Here is a 17,326-nt window from a genome sequence, read left to right as displayed (position 1 = left end):
GCAAAACGAGGATAATGGAATGTAGTCGAGTTAAATCAGGTGATGCTCAGGGAATCAGATTAGAAAATGAGACACTTAACGTAGTACACGATTTTTGCTATCTGGGCAGTAAAATAACTGGCGATGGTTGAAGTTTCTGAAGAAGAGAAATTTGTTAATATCGAGTATAGATGTAAGCGTCAGGAAGTTCTTCCTGAAAGTATTTGTATGGAGCGTAGCAATGCATGGCTGTAAAACATGGACGACAAGCAGTTTAGACAAGAAGAGAATAGAAGCTTTTGAAATGCGGTGCTGCAGAAGAATGCTTAAGATTAGATGGGTAAATCACGTAAGTAATGACGAGGTACTAAACAGAATTGGAGAGAAGAGGAATTTGTGGCACAACTTGAGTAGAAGAAGGGATCGGTTGGTAGGACAGGTTCTGAGGCATGAAGGGATCACCAATTTAGTACTGGAGGGTAGAGCGAAGGGTAAAAATAGTAGAGGGAAACCGAGAGACGAATACACTAAGGAGATTCAGAAGGATGTAGGCTGTAGTAGTTACTCGGAGATGAAGAAGCTTGCACAGAATAGAGTAGCATGGAGAGCTGCATCAAACCAGATTTTGGACTGGAGACCACAACACACAAACATGATCTGTTCACTTAGGTACGATATTTACTTCAACGTTCACCTTGTGCAAGTGTTGCGCTTTCTCTTCCCCTCCATGACGGGTATGGTGTGGACGAGAGGACAATAGGCGTGTGCTCAGCGCTGCACAGACGTGTCCCTGCTTTGACGAACACTCGGGCGCCCAGTCGTTGCTCGGCTGGGGAGTGCCTGCTAAATCGATCCGCCTCAGGGCCAAAAAAGCTTTCTGAAGCCATTTGGAACAGCGTGTGAAAACTAGGAATTACGGTATTCTCTATTCAGCAGCTCTTCGGTTCCAATCGTCAATTATATGCCGTACTTCAGAATGTGGTGGACTGTATTCTTCAGGAACTGAGGCCACTGTCGAGGCTGGGGAGGTGTTGACGGTGAGAGCGTGACGTCTCCTGAGGCTAGTAAGTTTTCGTCGGCGGAATATCTCAAGAGGAGACGGGAGGAAGACGCCGGAGTGGACACCCCGCGGCGGGCACCGTGCAGACGAATCGCCAGAGCCCACGAGATGAGAAGGGGGCCAGCGCGATTGGCCCTATTATCAATGTGCCCTTGGTGTCGGGGGGAGGGAGGGACGGAGAGGGGCGGGGGGGGGCAGAGGGGAGAGGAGACTGCGGACAGAACGGGTGGCGACCCGACTCACAGGCTGCTGCGGCGCGGGGCAGAGCAGACCGCGTTCCGTAAGTCTCTACGTATTTCTTCCATCACCGTGCGCTGTGCTGTCTCTATCACTTTCCTCAACGGTCTCCTGTATTCGGTGCTACGCCGCTCTTAAAAGTGGTCAGGACCACTAAAGGAAAAAACTGAGTTTCCTCTCTTTTCCGCGATCTATGGCGCAACAGCTCTTCCGATGTAATCCTGTAAGTAAGTGTCGTGCTACTAGGGCCTCCCGTCGGGTAGACCGTTTGCCGGGTGCAAGTCTTTCGATTTCACGCCACTTCGGCGACTTGCGCGTCGATGGGGATGAAATGATGATGATTAGCACAACACAATACCCAGTCCCTGAGCGGAGAAAATGTCCGACCCAGCCGGGAATCGAACCCGGGCCTTTAGGATTGACATTCTGTCGTGCTGACCACTCAGCTACCGGGGGCTGACGATGCAATCCTGTATCCGCAAGCGTCAGCTACGCACTTTAGCACACTACTGCTTCTCATAGCATAATTTAAGTATTAGCGTTACTAACAGTACTTGTATTTGTTACGTGTTATGTTTTCTTGATAGAGGGGTTGCGAAGCAACTAAATCGCTTGATACGGGCAAGTCTTCAGGTCCAGATTGTATACCGATTAGGTTCCTTTCAGATTACGCTGATACAATAGCTCCATACTTAGCAATCATATGCAACCGCTCGCTCACCGATAGATCTGTACCTACAGATTGGAAAATTGCGCAGGTCGCACTAGTGTTTAAGAAGGGTAGTAGGAGTAATCCATCGAACTACAGACCTATATCATTGACGTCGGTTTGCAGTAGGGTTTTGGAGCATATATTGTATTGAAACATTATGAATCACCTCGAAGGGGACGATCTATTGATAAGTAATCAGCATGGTTTCAGAAAACATCGTCCTTGTACAACGCAGCTAGCTCTTTATTCGCACGAAGTAATGGCCGCTATCGACAGGGGATCTCAAGTTCATTCCGTATTTCTAGATTTCCGGAAAGCTTTTGACACCGTTCCTCACAAGCGACTTCTAATCAAGCTGCGGGCCTATGGGGTATCGTCTCAGTTGTGCGACTGGATTCGTGATTTCCTGTCAGGAAGGTCGCAGTTCGTAGTAATAGACGGCAAATTATCGAGTAAAATTGAAGTGATATCAGGTGTTCCCCAGGGAAGCGTCCTGGGACCTCTGCTGTTCCTGATCTATATAAATGACCTGGGTGACAATATGAGCAGTTCTCTTAGGTTGTTCGCAGATGCTGTAAGTTACCTTCTAGTAAGGTCATCCGAAGACCAGTATCAGTTGCAAAGCGATTTAGAAAAGATTTCTGTATGGTGTGGCAAGTGGAAGTTGACGCTAAATAACGAAAAGTGTGAGGTGATCCACATGAGTTCCAAAAGAAATCCGCTGGAATTCGATTACTCGATAAATAGTACAATTCTCAAGGCTGTCAACTCAACTAAGTACCTGGGTGTTACAATTACGAACAACTTCAGTTGGAAAGACCACATAGATAATATTGTGGGGAAGGCGAGCCTAAGGTTGCGTTTCATTGGCAGGACACTTAGAAGATGCAACAAGTCCACTAAAGAGACAGCTTACACTACACTCGTTCGTCCTCTGTTAGAATATTGCTGCGCGGTATGAGATCCTTACCAGGTGGGATTGACGGAGGACATCGAAAGGGTGCAGCAAAGGGCAGGTCGTTTTGTATTATCACGTAATAGGGGAGAGAGTGTGGCAGATATGATACGCGAGTTGGGATGGAAGTCATTGAGGCAAAGACGTTTTTCGCCGCGGCAACATCTATTTACGAAATTTCAGTCACCAACTTTCTCTTCCGAATGCGAAAATATTTTGTTGAGCCCAACCTACATAGGTAGGAATGATCATCAAAATAACGTAAGAGAAATCAGAGCTCGAACGGAAAGGTTTAGGTGTTCGTTTTTCCCGCGCGCTGTTCAGGAGTGGAATGGTAGAGATATAGTATAATTGTGGTTCGATGAACCTTCTGCCAAGCACTTAAATGTGAATTGCAGAGTAATCATGTAGATGTAGATGTAGATACCAGAACGAATGTTACTTTTGCTGTAAATTTGTCTGATCTGAACGACAACAGCAGAGATTTTTAGGGAGCCGCCTGTAAAATGGCCAGATATGTAAGTCGTGTTTGCCTGTTGGCAAAACTTCAGATCCATGGTTCATCAATGCTTTTGGTAAATCGAGTAAGGATTTGGAGGGATGGAAGCTGAATTCGTTACAGTATATAGGGTGATTCAAAAGGTTGGCCAGAAAGTGTAATAACTTTAGAATAGGATATTGTAGTGCCTGCGTTATTCCGGTTACGATGCACTGCGGCGATTACAGCCGTAATGAAACAACGCATGGCTGGCGACGTATGGAAGTTTTAGTGTGTCGTGAGCCGTGCACGGATACGGAAATGGTAAGGCGACCGTTCGCCATAATCGGGAATTACGAGTTCGCCACAAATTTTCTTTGTCCTCATTCCATTCTGTAGCTGGTGGCTGTTGCGAATTCATTTAATGCAAATTCATTTAATGTACTTTGGAATAGGGGTTTATGATCTTGGAATTAATCCAAATCGAGCGAAAGCTTGAGAAAGTCAGGAACAACAAGAATAGTAAGTGTACATGTGCCTTAAATTCAGCGACGATAATTTACCGTTTACTGAACAACGTTGTAGATAACAGGACATGTTCGATCCAAAATGGCGGCTAGGCGGAGCACAGGCGCACTCTTCTACGTGGCTCGCACAGTGCTGCGTATCCCGTGCGAACATCTGGAGCGGGAGATGCGACTGCACGTTCACCTCGCTGCCCTCATCTCACGCCTCTTCACTTTTATTCGGATGGCGGGCGTATCAGAACACTTGTACACGTGACGCCGTTCCGGATGCGGAGACACTTAGTGCCAGGATAGTCGCAGCCTCTAATAAAATTGGTGCCATACCTCGGGTACGTACTTAGAAATTTTTACGAGGACAGAATACCTGTATTTGAATATCGTGCTCATTGTTTTGAACACCTACAATGTAAAAACTGCATTATCTTGGCTCATCATCGTTTGGACTGTTTGTTGTTTCTCACATTCGAAAGCTTTCAGTGGCTCAGGATTACTTCCGAGGCCAAGGCTCTTTCAATTTCTCCGCATGTTCTTGAATTGCCCCGTATCATGTGTAAGTAGGCTGTTTAGGTTTTTATGTTGGTAACACCACGTAGCGCTCTGTATCAAAATCACTGGCTGTGCTGTGTGCAGTCTGTGGCTGGTCGGCATTGTTGCAATATTCGCTGTTGTAGTGTTGGGCAGTTGGATGTGAACAGCGCGTAGCGTTGCGCAATTGGAAGTGAGCCGCCAGCAGAGATCTGGACGTGGGTCCGTCAGAAAAACGAAATTTGTGAGACTGAATGTCTTGAACTGATGATATATATATATATATATAATGACTTTTCAACACTATTAAGGTAAATACATTGTTTGTTCTCTATCAAAATCTTTCATTTGCTAACTATGCCTATCAGTAGTTAGTGCCTTCAGTAGTTAGAATCTTTTATTTAGCTAGCAGTATTGGCGCTTGCTGTATTACAGTAGTTCGAGTAACGAAGATTTTTGTGAGGTAAGTGATTCTTTTGTAGGGATTATTGGAAGTCAGATTGCACTGCGCTAAAAACATTGTGTGTCAGTTTAGTGTTGATCAGAATAAGTAGAGAGAGAAATGTCTGAGTTCGTTCAGTTCTGCTCAGCTGTTTGAAAATCAAATAACGTAAGAGGTTTATCAGCACAGTAATTTAATTTTTCTAAGGGGACGTTTCAAATGGAATCCAACGATGAACCCCTCCGCCTCAGCATGCCCACACACTTATATATATATATATATATACACTCCTGGAAATTGAAATAAGAACACCGTGAATTCATTGTCCCAGGAAGGGGAAACTTTATTGACACATTCCTGGGGTCAGATACATCACATGATCACACTGACAGAACCACAGGCACATAGACACAGGCAACAGAGCATGCACAATGTCGGCACTAGTACAGTGTATATCCACCTTTCGCAGCAATGCAGGCTGCTATTCTCCCATGGAGACGATCGTAGAGATGCCGTATGTAGTCCTGTGGAACGGCTTGCCATGCCATTTCCACCTGGCGCCTCAGTTGGACCAGCGTTCGTGCTGGACGTGCAGACCGCGTGAGACGACGCTTCATCCAGTCCCAAACATGCTCAATGGGGGACAGATCCGGAGATCTTGCTGGCCAGGGTAGTTGACTTACACCTTCTAGAGCACGTTGGGTGGCACGGGATACATGCGGACGTGCACTGTCCTGTTGGAACAGCATGTTCCCTTGCCGGTCTCGGAATGGTAGAACGATGGGTTCGATGACGGTTTGGATGTACCGTGCACTATTCAGTGTCCCCTCGACGATCACCAGTGGTGTACGGCCAGTGTAGGAGATCGCTCCCCATCCATGATGCCGGGTGTTGGCCCTGTGTGCCTCGGTCGTATGCAGTCCTGATTGTGGCGCTCACCTGCACGGCGCCAAACACGCATACGACCATCATTGGCACCAAGGCAGAAGCGACTCTCATCGCTGAATACGACACGTCTCCATTCGTCCCTCCATTCACGCCTGTCGCGACACCACTGGAGGCGGGCTGCACGATGTTGGGGCGTGAGCGGAAGACGGCCTAACGGTGTGCGGGACCGTAGCCCAGCTTCATGGAGACGGTTGCGAATGGTCCTCGCCGATACCCCAGGAGCAACAGTGTCCCTAATTTGCTGGGAAGTGGCGGTGCGGTCCCCTACGGCACTGCGTAGGATCCTACGGTCTTGGCGTGCATCCGTGCGTCGCTGCGGTCCGGTCCCAGGTCGACGGGCACGTGCACCTTCCGCCGACCACTGGCGACAACATCGATGTACGCCCCACGTGTTGAGCAATTCGGCGGTACGTCCACCCGGCCTCCCGCATGCCCACTATACGCCCTCGCTCAAAGTCCGTCAACTGCACATACGGTTCACGTCCACGCTGTCGCGGCATGCTACTAGTGTTAAAGACTGCGATGGAGCTCCGTATGCCACGGCAAACTGGCTGACACTGACGGTGGCGGTGCACAAATGCTGCGCAGCTAGCGCCATTCGACGGCCAACACCGCGGTTCCTGGTGTGTCCGCTGTGCCGTGGGTGTGATCATTGCTTGTACAGCCCTCTCGCAGTGTCCGGAGCAAGTATGGTGGGTCTGACACACCGGTGTCAAAGTGTTCTTTTTTCCATTTCCAGGAGTATATATATATATATATATATATATATATATATATATATATATATATATATATATATATATATATATTCTTCGGAAACCGATCCCTCATAGTGCCCTGCCTTACAGACCGAAAAACGTCTCAGTTCTGTACGAGTATTAAGAAAGGCATGTAACGGTTATTGAGTAGTTGCAACTGCAACCCACAGACATTCTGTCGTTAAATCTCGGAGCTGTTTCATTATTCCGATATTCTCTTAGCAACTGAACATGGATATGTATTCTAAAAGTTTGTACCTTCATTTAGCGATAATTTTACTTGTATTGCCATGCAAGTAAAAAAAAAAATATTAAAACAGCAATATATAAAATATTTGGCTCTAAAAGAATATTACGCGCCCCACAGAAATATATCAGCCAGAAAATTTTGACCATCGACCTACTAACAAAATAAAGCCATCCAGGCGATAGCGGCGTCACCTGGGTAGGAATGACTCCTAGTCAGAAACACGGTGCATATACAGGGCTATTACAAATGATTGAAGCGATTTCATAAATTCACTGTAGCTCCATTCATTGACATATGGTCACGACACACTACAGATACGTAGAAAAACTCATAAAGTTTTGTTCGGCTGAAGCCGCACTTCAGGTTTCGGCCGCCAGAGCGCTCGAGAGCGCAGTGAGACAAAATGGCGACAGGAGCCGAGAAAGCGTATGTCGTGCTTGAAATGCACTCACATCAGTCAGTCATAACAGTGCAACGACACTTCAGGACGAAGTTCAACAAAGATCCACCAACTGCTAACTCCATTCGGCGACGGTATGCGCAGTTTAAAGCTTCTGGATGCCTCTGTAAGGGGAAATGAACGGGTCGGCCTGCAGTGAGCGAAGAAACGGTTGAACGCGTGCGGGCAAGTTTCACGCGTAGCCTGCGGAAAATTAGCTCATGCCACAACTGGAGACCGACAGCGCCGACTTCATCTTTCAACAGGATGGTGCTCCACCGCACTTCCATCATGATGTTCGGCATTTCTTAAACAGGAGATTGGAAAACCGATGGATCGGTCGTGGTGGAGATCACGACCAGCAATTCATGTCATGGCCTCCACGCTCTCCCGACTTAACCCCATGCGATTTCTTTCTGTGGGGTTATGTGAAAGATTCAGTGTTTAAACCTCCTCTACCAAGCAACGTGCCAGAACTGCGAGCTCGCATCAACGATGCTTTCGAACTCATTGATGGGGACATGCTGTGCCGAGTGTGGGAGGAACTTGATTATCGGCTTGATGTCTGCCGAATCACTAAAGGGGCACATATCGAACATTTGTGAATGCCTAAAAAAACTTTTTGAGTTTTTGTATGTGTGTGGAAAGCATTGTGAAAATATCTCAAATAATAAAGTTATTGTAGAGCTGTGAAATCGCTTCAATCATTTGTAATAACCCTGTAGTCTCAGTGAACGTGCTGTCCCTGTGTAGAATGAGGATGGCGCGCGATCTATCTTGAGTTGGCACGAGCATTTCGGTGTGTGTCTGTGAATTCCTAAGGGACCAAATGCAGAGGTAGTCGGTTCCCAGAATTACACACTACTTGAACTAACTTAACGCTAAGGACAACACTCACACCCATGCCCGAGGGAGGACTCGAACCTCCGGCGGAAGGGGCCAGATGGTGCCTCTAACCTCGCGGCCACTCCGCGCGGCGAGCATTTCGGAAAGTGCACGACTTGTCGGGGGGGGGGGGGGAGGGGGTGAGGTGTGCTGTGGTGAGTGTTTCTTCAATGCGTGGCGAAACCGTATCTAGATGTAGTGGTGCTGGCTGGCCACCCCTCGTGACAGGTGTCTGATGTCGCAGGGTGGGCAGACTGGCAAAACAGGACAGGAGACGAACTGTGGCGGAACAAACATCAGACTTTAATGCTGGGCAGAGTACAAGTGTGTCTGAACGCACAGTGCGCGGCCTCCGCAACGGACGACCCACGCATATGCCAATGTGAACACCACGACATTGGCAACTACAGTATGACTGAAATAGGCACGTGATCATACCAGCTCGGGACGTTGGCGCCGTGGCAGAGCGTTGAACGGTCTCATGAATCCCGATACCTTCTTCACCGTGCCAATAGGAGGGCGTCCGTCGTCTTCCAGTGGAACAGCTCCTTCAAACCTGCTCTGCGGGACGGAGACAAGATAGTGATGGCTCCATTGTGCTATGGTGAACAGTTATGTGGGCTTCCATGGCTCCAGTGGAGCGCGTGACAGCCAAGGAGTCTCGTACACTGGTTGCAGACCACGTACACCCCTTCAAGACGATCAGGTTTCCTGACAACAGTGGCATCTTTCAACAAGATAATGCGCCTTGTCACAAAGCTAGGAGTGTGATGGAGTGGTTCGAGGAACACAGTGGCGAGTTCCAGTTGATGTGCTGGCCCCTCATCTCTCCAGATCTGAACCGATCGAACACATCTGGGGTGTGACTGAACGTGGTATCAGATCTCTGCGCCCCCCTCCCCGGAACTTACGGAAATTGGGTGACCTGTGGTACCAAATCCATCCAGCGACCTACCTAGGCCTCATTGCTTCCATGCCACTGCGCATCGCCGCTATTATTTGTGCCAATACTGGCTATTAGGTAGGCGGTCGTAATTTTCTGCCCGATCAGTGTCTCTTTCAGTCAAGAAACTTCCAAGCAGCAGGTACCTACTTGTCCACCTTCCAGTACTTCCAGACCTCTTGCACTTTTACAGACATGTCTAACTACTCTCAGACCATTTGTACGCATTTACTCATCCGTCGCGTTCCACAGATTCTGGTAAGAAGCTTTACTGGTGTGGTACATGAAGACATACATTACCAAAACACAGGGGAATTGCAGGGACTTAAATTGTCTACCGTAATAAAAGCAGGCTATCACCGCACTGCTTAATGATTTCGCCGTTGTGCCATCTAAATTTATCGAGTCAAACAGGATGAAGGCTACATTAAAGAGAGTTACATCCTATTCTGTTACATCTGGCACTTCTGTTCATCTGCTATTGGTTCCTTAATAATTGCTTCAGTTCAACTTTTTTTTTCAACGAAATATGTACCGACATTTGTAAATACTCGAATGCTATGTGCAGCACGTTACTACCTGTTACGCAGCTATATAGCGAAAGCTATTGCTTTTAAATTCCTAAATGTGTTTATTCCGGTAAGATGTGGATAATGAAAGTTGTTTTGAATTTATGGTAGGGATTCCCAATGTTCTGACGGATGCTTGCTCAGTATCTTCTCACCAGAATACAAAACTCAGTTCTTAGCCTTGAACAAGGATGCAAAATTCCACATGAAGACTATTACGGTGTCTTATATTGTGACTGTCTAAATCACAGATCAACTGAAACCAGTTTGTTTCTTGTCAGCGACAAAAAACCATTAAGAAGTAAATGTGTGTAACAAGTGCAATGTCCTGGAAATCAGTTCTGCAAGACCGTAGGTTTACAGCGGATCGCTTCTGCTGAATAAACAATTTTTATTTTTATTTTTTAATTATTTATTTTATGGCCTTCATTGGACCACTCTAGTCAAAAATACAAAGTTGTAAACAAGTTGTTACACAGGGATACAATTTGGCTCAACAATAACTCAATATGATATTTAGGTAATATAATTACTAGAGTCTATTCTTATATGAAAAGTGTTTTGCTCTTCTGTCTGCCCAATATTTCTTCATTGTTTCAGATATTTTGTTTCTTTCTTCATCTGAGACCACTCTTCCTGTACTCCTTTTATTGATTTTCATTTGTAGTCTGGTTTGCGGGTCTTGCAGTATTCTTGTTTTCTCTGTCTTGTTTTTTAGGTCATCTACTGTAATTTGGAATTCTTTTATATCTTCCTTAATTTCGGTGATCCATTTAATGTCGCTCTTACTATTCCACAATTTATGTATTATTTTTTTACTAATTCTGTTTTCTGGACTTCTCATCAGATTTCCAAAGAATGAGATGCGTTTCTTCCTGATCGTGCTCATGACTGGTTCTATTTTCTTATATACTGTTTCATTTTATGCTATTCTCCAATGTCCATTTATTTTATACTGTTTATTTATACATGTCCTAATTATTATTCTTTCTATTTTTAGTATTCTGTCAATTTCTGCTGTATTAGTTAAGATAGTTTCAGCTGCATACGTTATTTCTGGTTGTGTAACTGTTTTATAGTGTTTTAATTTTGCATCTATAGATGGCTTCTTTTTTGTATGTAGTTTCGGTAATGTAATTAGGGTAGTTCAGGTTTTTTTATTCTATTCTGCCATAATGGCTTCTCATTTATATTGTATATTATTATTTCGCCTAAATATTTAAATTTATCAACAATTTTGATTTCCTGTTCTCCTATGGTAACTTTGTTTGCAAGTGGTGGATCAGTTAGCATAATCTCCGTTTCTTCAAATGATACTCTAAGGCCTACTTTCTCTGCCATTTCTTGTAGTGATTTCGCTTGTTACCTGGCTTCTTGAACGATGTTGGCTAGGAGAGCAATATCATTAGCGAATCCCAAGCAGTTTAAGCTAATATCATCTTTTGCACTTCCAATTCTTATCATCTTTGGATTGTCTTCGTACCATTCTCTCATTATGTATTGCAGTGCACAGTTGAACAGTAATGGTGATAGGCAGTCACCTTGTCTTAAGCCTGTTTTATGAGGAATGGTTCCGAAATTTCTCCTCTAAACTTCACTTTTGATTTGATGTTGGTTAGAGTGAGTTGTATTATTTTAATTAGTTTTGAATGGAGTCCTAGATTTCTTAAAATTTTTAATACTGAAGGTCTGTGGAGACAGTCATATGCCTTCTTAAAATCTACAAATGTTATTACTAGAGGTTTGTTCCGTTTCTTGTAGTGTGCCATAATCAATTCTAAACTAATTATCTGCTCTGCACAGCTTCTCCATGGTCTGAAACCTCCCTGATATTCCCCTGTTCTAATTGTTCCTTGATGCTTTCATATAGGATCTTGTATAGAATTTTGTACGTGCAGTCTAGGAGAGAGCTTCCTGTGTAGTTGTCTGGGTTGCTCTTATCTCCCTTTTTGTGTAGCGGGTGAATGGTAGCTGTGGTCCAATGTTCAGGGAGTCGTTCTGTTACCCAGATTTTTGTTAGAGCCATGCGTAAGGAGGTCTTGATTGTGTCACTTGCATATTTTCACATTTCAACAAAAATCTGAACTTCTCCACATGTCTTATAATTTTTTTGTTCTTTAAGATTTTTTTCTACTTCTTGGAAAGTTGGAGGGTCTAGCTTGTTAGGCTTGGTTTTTATTGGGGTATTTATGTTGGTTTGTAAGGGTTCTTTGGGTTCCTCGCAATTCAGAAGTTTGTTAAATGCTTTTGCCATGATTTCTGCAACTTCCTTGTTACTGTATGTTATTCTTACATCTTCATCTTTCAGTATTAATGTAGAGGCCTCATAGTGTTGTAGTTGTTTCCCAAAGATTTTATAGTAGTTCCTGGAGTTGGTTTTTAGATAATTACCATCTATAGAGTTTATAATATCTTTATGGAATTCTCTCTTGATTCTTCTAATATTTTGTGTGAATTTTTTCTTTCATTTTTTAGCTTGATGGCATTTTCTTCAGTTTTATGTGTTTGAAACTTTAACCATGCTTGGTGTCTATCTTCATGGAATTTGTCACATTCTGATGTCCACCATGTATGTTTCCTTCGTGGGGTCAAGGGTACTAGATTCTCTGCTTCTTTTTTAAGATTAGGCACTAGTTGTTCAGATCATCTGTTAATTTGATGGTTTGTGTTATTTGTTGGTATTTATTATTTTTAATTAGGTTATGTGGGTCAAACCTTTTATTTTATTAGTTTTTCCGGTCCTCTTCTTTAACGGAGTGAATTTGATTTTGATTTTTACTATATAATGGTCTGAGCCTGTGTCTACTCGTCTCAGTACTTTAACATTGTGGATCTCCTTATGTGAAATTTTTGTCCATACAGACATGGTCTAGCTGCCACTCCCCCTTCCTCCAGTCTGGATGGTGGTGGTTAGTGTTTAACGTCCCGCTCGAGTTATCGAAGGATTGGGAAGGAAATCGGCCGTGCCCTTTCAAAGGAATCATCCCGGCATTTGTCTGAAACGATTTAGGGAAATCACGGAAAACCTAAATCAGGACGGCTGGAGACGGGATTGAACCGTCGTCCTCCCGAATGCGAGTCCAGTGTGCTAACCACTGCGCCACCTCGCTCGGTCCCAGTCTGGATGTTTCCATGTTTTAAGTTTACTTGTCTTCCTCTTAAAGTATGTTGATTTAGATATAAAGTTCTCTGCAGAGTTCTGCAAGTCTTTGACCGTTTTTTTCCGTAAATTTATGTGGACTCCATTTTCCAATTATATCTTTATATTTCCTTTCTTTTCCCAACTGAGCATTGAAATCTCCCAATAAGATTTTTACATTCTCTTTATTTACTCTGTTCACAGTTTGTTCTAGAAGGTCCCAAAATTTATCTACCTCTTCCTTTGTTTTTTTGTTAGACAGTTTTTTTCATTTGTTAGGGCATGAGCATTTATTATTGTATAGGTTTTATTCATTGTTTTATAGCTTAGAGTCGCAATTCTTGGTGATACTTCTTGGAAATCCGTTACTGAATGTATTATTTTTATGTTTACTAAAAACCCTGTTCCAAACTGAGGACATTGCCCTCGGTCCTGGTTTTCCATTATAAATTCTGTATGCTTACGATTCGAATGGGTCCTCTGTGGTGGTTCTCATTTCTTGGATCCCTGTTATTAAAATTTTTTGTTTATTTAGTTCATCTGCGAGCTCCTTGAGTTTTCCGGTCTGAAGTAGTGAGTTTATGTTGTGTGTTGCTGTATAATTTATTTGCTCATGTTTAATCTTCTTTTTGTGTTTTAGTGTGCATTTTGATGGTTGCTGTCTTCTAGTTGACTACCCACCGAATCCGATGTATCCTTTTCCTGCCTTTTTGAGCAGGACGGTGGAATTCTTTTCCTAAAAGATCTTTCCATTTTTGACTTTCGAAGGTTGTCAACCTTAGTTGGAGCAAGCTCCGATTTACAACTCCGGTTGTTAACCGCAGAGGCTGTGTTTGGTCCGCGAGAGCTATTTTATTTCACTCAAGGCCGCCGGTAAACCGGTGAGGACTTCCCTATCCGCCACCTGGGACGCGCCACGTAGGAGTATCACCTCTCCTCCCACTATGACAGCATAGTAGGTTAGTGGGAGTAAACAATTTATTTGCGTTAGGTGCACTGTCGCAGGAGATAATCCCATTAGGGAGAGTTACGTCAAGCCTGACTAACGAACTGAACTTCTTGGTTGTTTGTTCTGTGTTGACTGCGTTTTATCTTGTTATCTATTTACGCCTCAATAAATTTTTACGCATTGGGTTTAATTTAGTTTGTGGCCATTAATGCCCACTTTCGCTGAAAGCAGGTCCTTATTGCTTGTCTAAAATCGTGTAACATGAATCATTGTGATATTAGGATTTAAAATGACCTCTGTGAACCACTTGTAGCCCTGTTCAGCTACTATCTGAACTTGTCTTGTAAGGCATATTTTCGGTTCATGGTTAAAGCGCTTGTGCTGTGAATAAACTTTATACTTTTAGAAGCGCATTTTAAAGTCATTGGAAGATCGTTTATATAGGTTAAAACAGGCGAGTGTCTAGTACCATTCTTTGAGAGACCTCACACGTTATGTCTTCCCCCGCTTCCCCCTTCCCCCCCCCCCCCGCCCCCCCCCTAAGTGAAACTGTTTTGGAAAGAAAGGTTTAGTGTTTCGACCTTCTCTCCGTTATCCTCCATCTGGATGCCATTATGAACAGACTGTCTGCACAGAGATGTTCTATTGGTTTACTGATTTAACGAAAGACCAAATTTTCTTAGGAGTTTCTGTCAAGTTAGCAGATATGACTTTCGAATTCGTTGAGTCGTACACCTTCTTCAATTTTGTTCGTTGGTCTGTTAAGGAAGTAGAATATTTAATGTCTCCTGCTTCGTGAATAATTTTATTTCGGTTTATTGAACACTGTGTCGACAGAGTACAAAACTTCGTATTTTCTTGCTTTCGAATCAAATCACGAATTGACGAATACGAAAGAAATCGGTTTGGTGTTTAAAACATATAAATGCTGAGCTGCAAACGAATCGCCGCCCTTTCCGGTGGAAGCAGTGTCTGGACGTAGCATGACCTGTGTATCAGAGGTGGGGTGGGCAATCGCACGACCCTCACTACTTACTGTTCCACTTTTTGTACCAGACAGGCTGGTCGAACACCTCTGCTTTAACGCCCTGGTCTACAAATACCAAATGATGCATCTACATCTACATCTACATCTACATCCATACTCCGCAAGCCACCCGACGGTGTGTGGCGGAGGGTACCTTCAGTACCTCTATCGGTTCTCCCTTCTATTCCAGTCTCGTATTGTTCGTGGAAAGAAGGATTGTCGGTATGCCTCTGTGTGGGCTCTAATCTCTCTGATTTTATCCTCATGGTCTCTTCGCGAGATATACGTAGGGGGGAGCAATATACTGCTTGACTCTTCGGTGAAGGTATGTTCTCGAAACTTTGACAAAAGCCCGTACCGAGCTACTGAGCGCCTCTCCTGCAGAGTCTTCCACTGGAGTTTGTCTATCATCTCCGTAACGCTTTCGCGATTACTAAATGATCCTGTAACGAAGCGCGCTGCTCTCCGTTGGATCTTCTCTATGCCTTGTATCAACCCTATCTGGTACGGATCCCACACTGCTGAGCAGTATTCAAGGAGTGGGCGAACAAGCGTACTGTAACCTACTTCCTTTGTTTTCGGATTGCATTTCCTTAGGATTCTTCCAATGAATCTCAGTCTGGCATCTGCTTTACCGACAATCAACATTATATGATCATTCCATTTTAAATCACTCCTAATGCGTACTCCCAGATAATTTATGGTATTAACAGCTTCCAGTTGCTGACCTGCTATTTTGTAGCTAAATGATAAAGGATCTATCTTTCTGTGTATTCGCAGCACATTACACTTGTCTACATTGAGATTCAGTTGCCATTCCCTGCACCATGCGTCAATTCGCTGCAGATCCTCCTGCATTTCAGTACAATTTTCCATTGTTACAACCTCTCGATACAACACAGCATCATCTGCAAAAAGCCTCAGTGAACTTCCGATGTCATCCACCAGGTCATTTATGTATATTGTGAATAGCAACGGTCCTATGACACTTCCCTGCGGCACACCTGAAATTACTCTTACTTCGGAAGACTTCTCTCCATTGAGAATAACATGCTGCGTCCTGTTATCTAGGAACTCCTCAATCCAATCACACAATTGGTCTGATAGTCCATATGCTCTTACTTTGTTCAATAAACGACTGTGGGGAACTGTATCGAACGCCTTGCGGAAGTCAAGAAACACGGCATCTACCTGTGAACCCGTGTCTATGGCCCTCTGAGTCTCGTGGACGAATAGCGCGAGCTGGGTTTCACATGACCGTCTTTTTCGAAACCCATGCTGATTCCTACAGAGTAGATTTCTAGTCTCCAGAAAAGTCATTATACTCGAACACAATACGTGTTCCAAAATTCTACAACTGATCGACGTTAGAGATATAGGTCTATAGTTCTGCACATCTGTTCGACGTCCCTTCTTGAAAACGGGGATGACCTGTGCCCTTTTCCAATCCTTTGGAATGCATCAGTCTAACAGTTTATAGGCAGGTTTGATAAGCCTAAAAATGGATTGAATAAATACGAGGGTTGACTGAAAAATAATGTCTCCACCTTTCTAACTCTTCAACAGTTTGCAGCATTGGTATGCGGCAGGTACTGGCTTGTTCCGTATCCTCTTCTCTACAGCTCCAGACGGCGGGAAGCCTTAGCAGTGAACGGTTGTGTTGTTACAGTGTAAAGTATGGAACCCTGCGCAGACGGTCGATCAATGCGAATTAAGCAACGTGGAGTCATTGAATTCCTGACAGCAGGTGTCAACCCAAAGGAGATTCATCAGAGAATGAAAGCAGTTTATGGTGATTGTGTTGATGTGAGAACTGTGTGTCACTGGGGGAGTATGTATAAAGATGTTGAGGCCGGAACATCTGACCTACGTGACAAACAAAAAGTTGGCCGTCCTGTGACAGCAACCACCGCTTCTCACAAGCAAAATGTTGACAGATTGATTCAGGATGATAGTCGTATCACCCAGAGGGAAATTGCAGGCACAATCCGCATTTCACTAGAAGGTGTGGGTCACATTATTTTGTTTGGCTATCGGCAGATCTGTGCACGATGGTCACCCCAGAAGCTGACTCCTGAAATGAAAACGCACGGACATGAAATTTGCCAGAACTGCTCTCGCGTTACGAGAATGAAGGTAACGCCTTTCTCCAGTCAATTGTGAGAGGAGACGAAACGTGGGTTCTCCATTACGACCCGGAGACAAAACGTCGGTCTATGGAATATCGACACAAAGACTCGCCCCTGAAAAAGAAATTCAAGACGAAGCCCTCAGCTGGAAAAATCATGGCCGCAGTGTTCTGGGACGCAGATGGTGTTATCCATGTTGATTTCCTTGATCGTGGAACAACAATAAATTCAGAGCATTACATCACAACGCTGCGAACTCTGAAACGACGGCAAAAAAGGGTCCGAAAGGAAAAGGGAAATGCTTTCCTGCAGCATGACAATGCCAAACGCCACCCTTCACTTACCACCACAGCAGAACTGGATCTCACCATCGTA

The 17,326-nt window shown here is 44.2% G+C and overlaps 1 protein-coding gene across 1 annotated transcript in view; it reads left to right on the top strand.

Moving 5' to 3' along the window:
* Positions 1 to 1,285: 1,285 nt before the first annotated feature.
* LOC126100978 (uncharacterized) overlaps positions 1,286 to 17,326 on the top strand; it is a 74,210-nt gene continuing 58,169 nt past the window's right edge. Inside the window, exon 1 of the mRNA XM_049911641.1 lies at positions 1,286 to 1,319. The gene's annotated coding sequence lies outside the window, so the exon portion shown is untranslated. The remainder of the gene's footprint in view (positions 1,320 to 17,326) is intronic.

This window comes from Schistocerca cancellata, chromosome 9 (assembly GCF_023864275.1).
Source record: "Schistocerca cancellata isolate TAMUIC-IGC-003103 chromosome 9, iqSchCanc2.1, whole genome shotgun sequence".
Taxonomy (NCBI): domain Eukaryota; kingdom Metazoa; phylum Arthropoda; class Insecta; order Orthoptera; family Acrididae; genus Schistocerca; species Schistocerca cancellata.
Note: the sequence above shows the minus strand (reverse complement) of the source record. Positions and strands in the feature narration are given on the sequence as shown.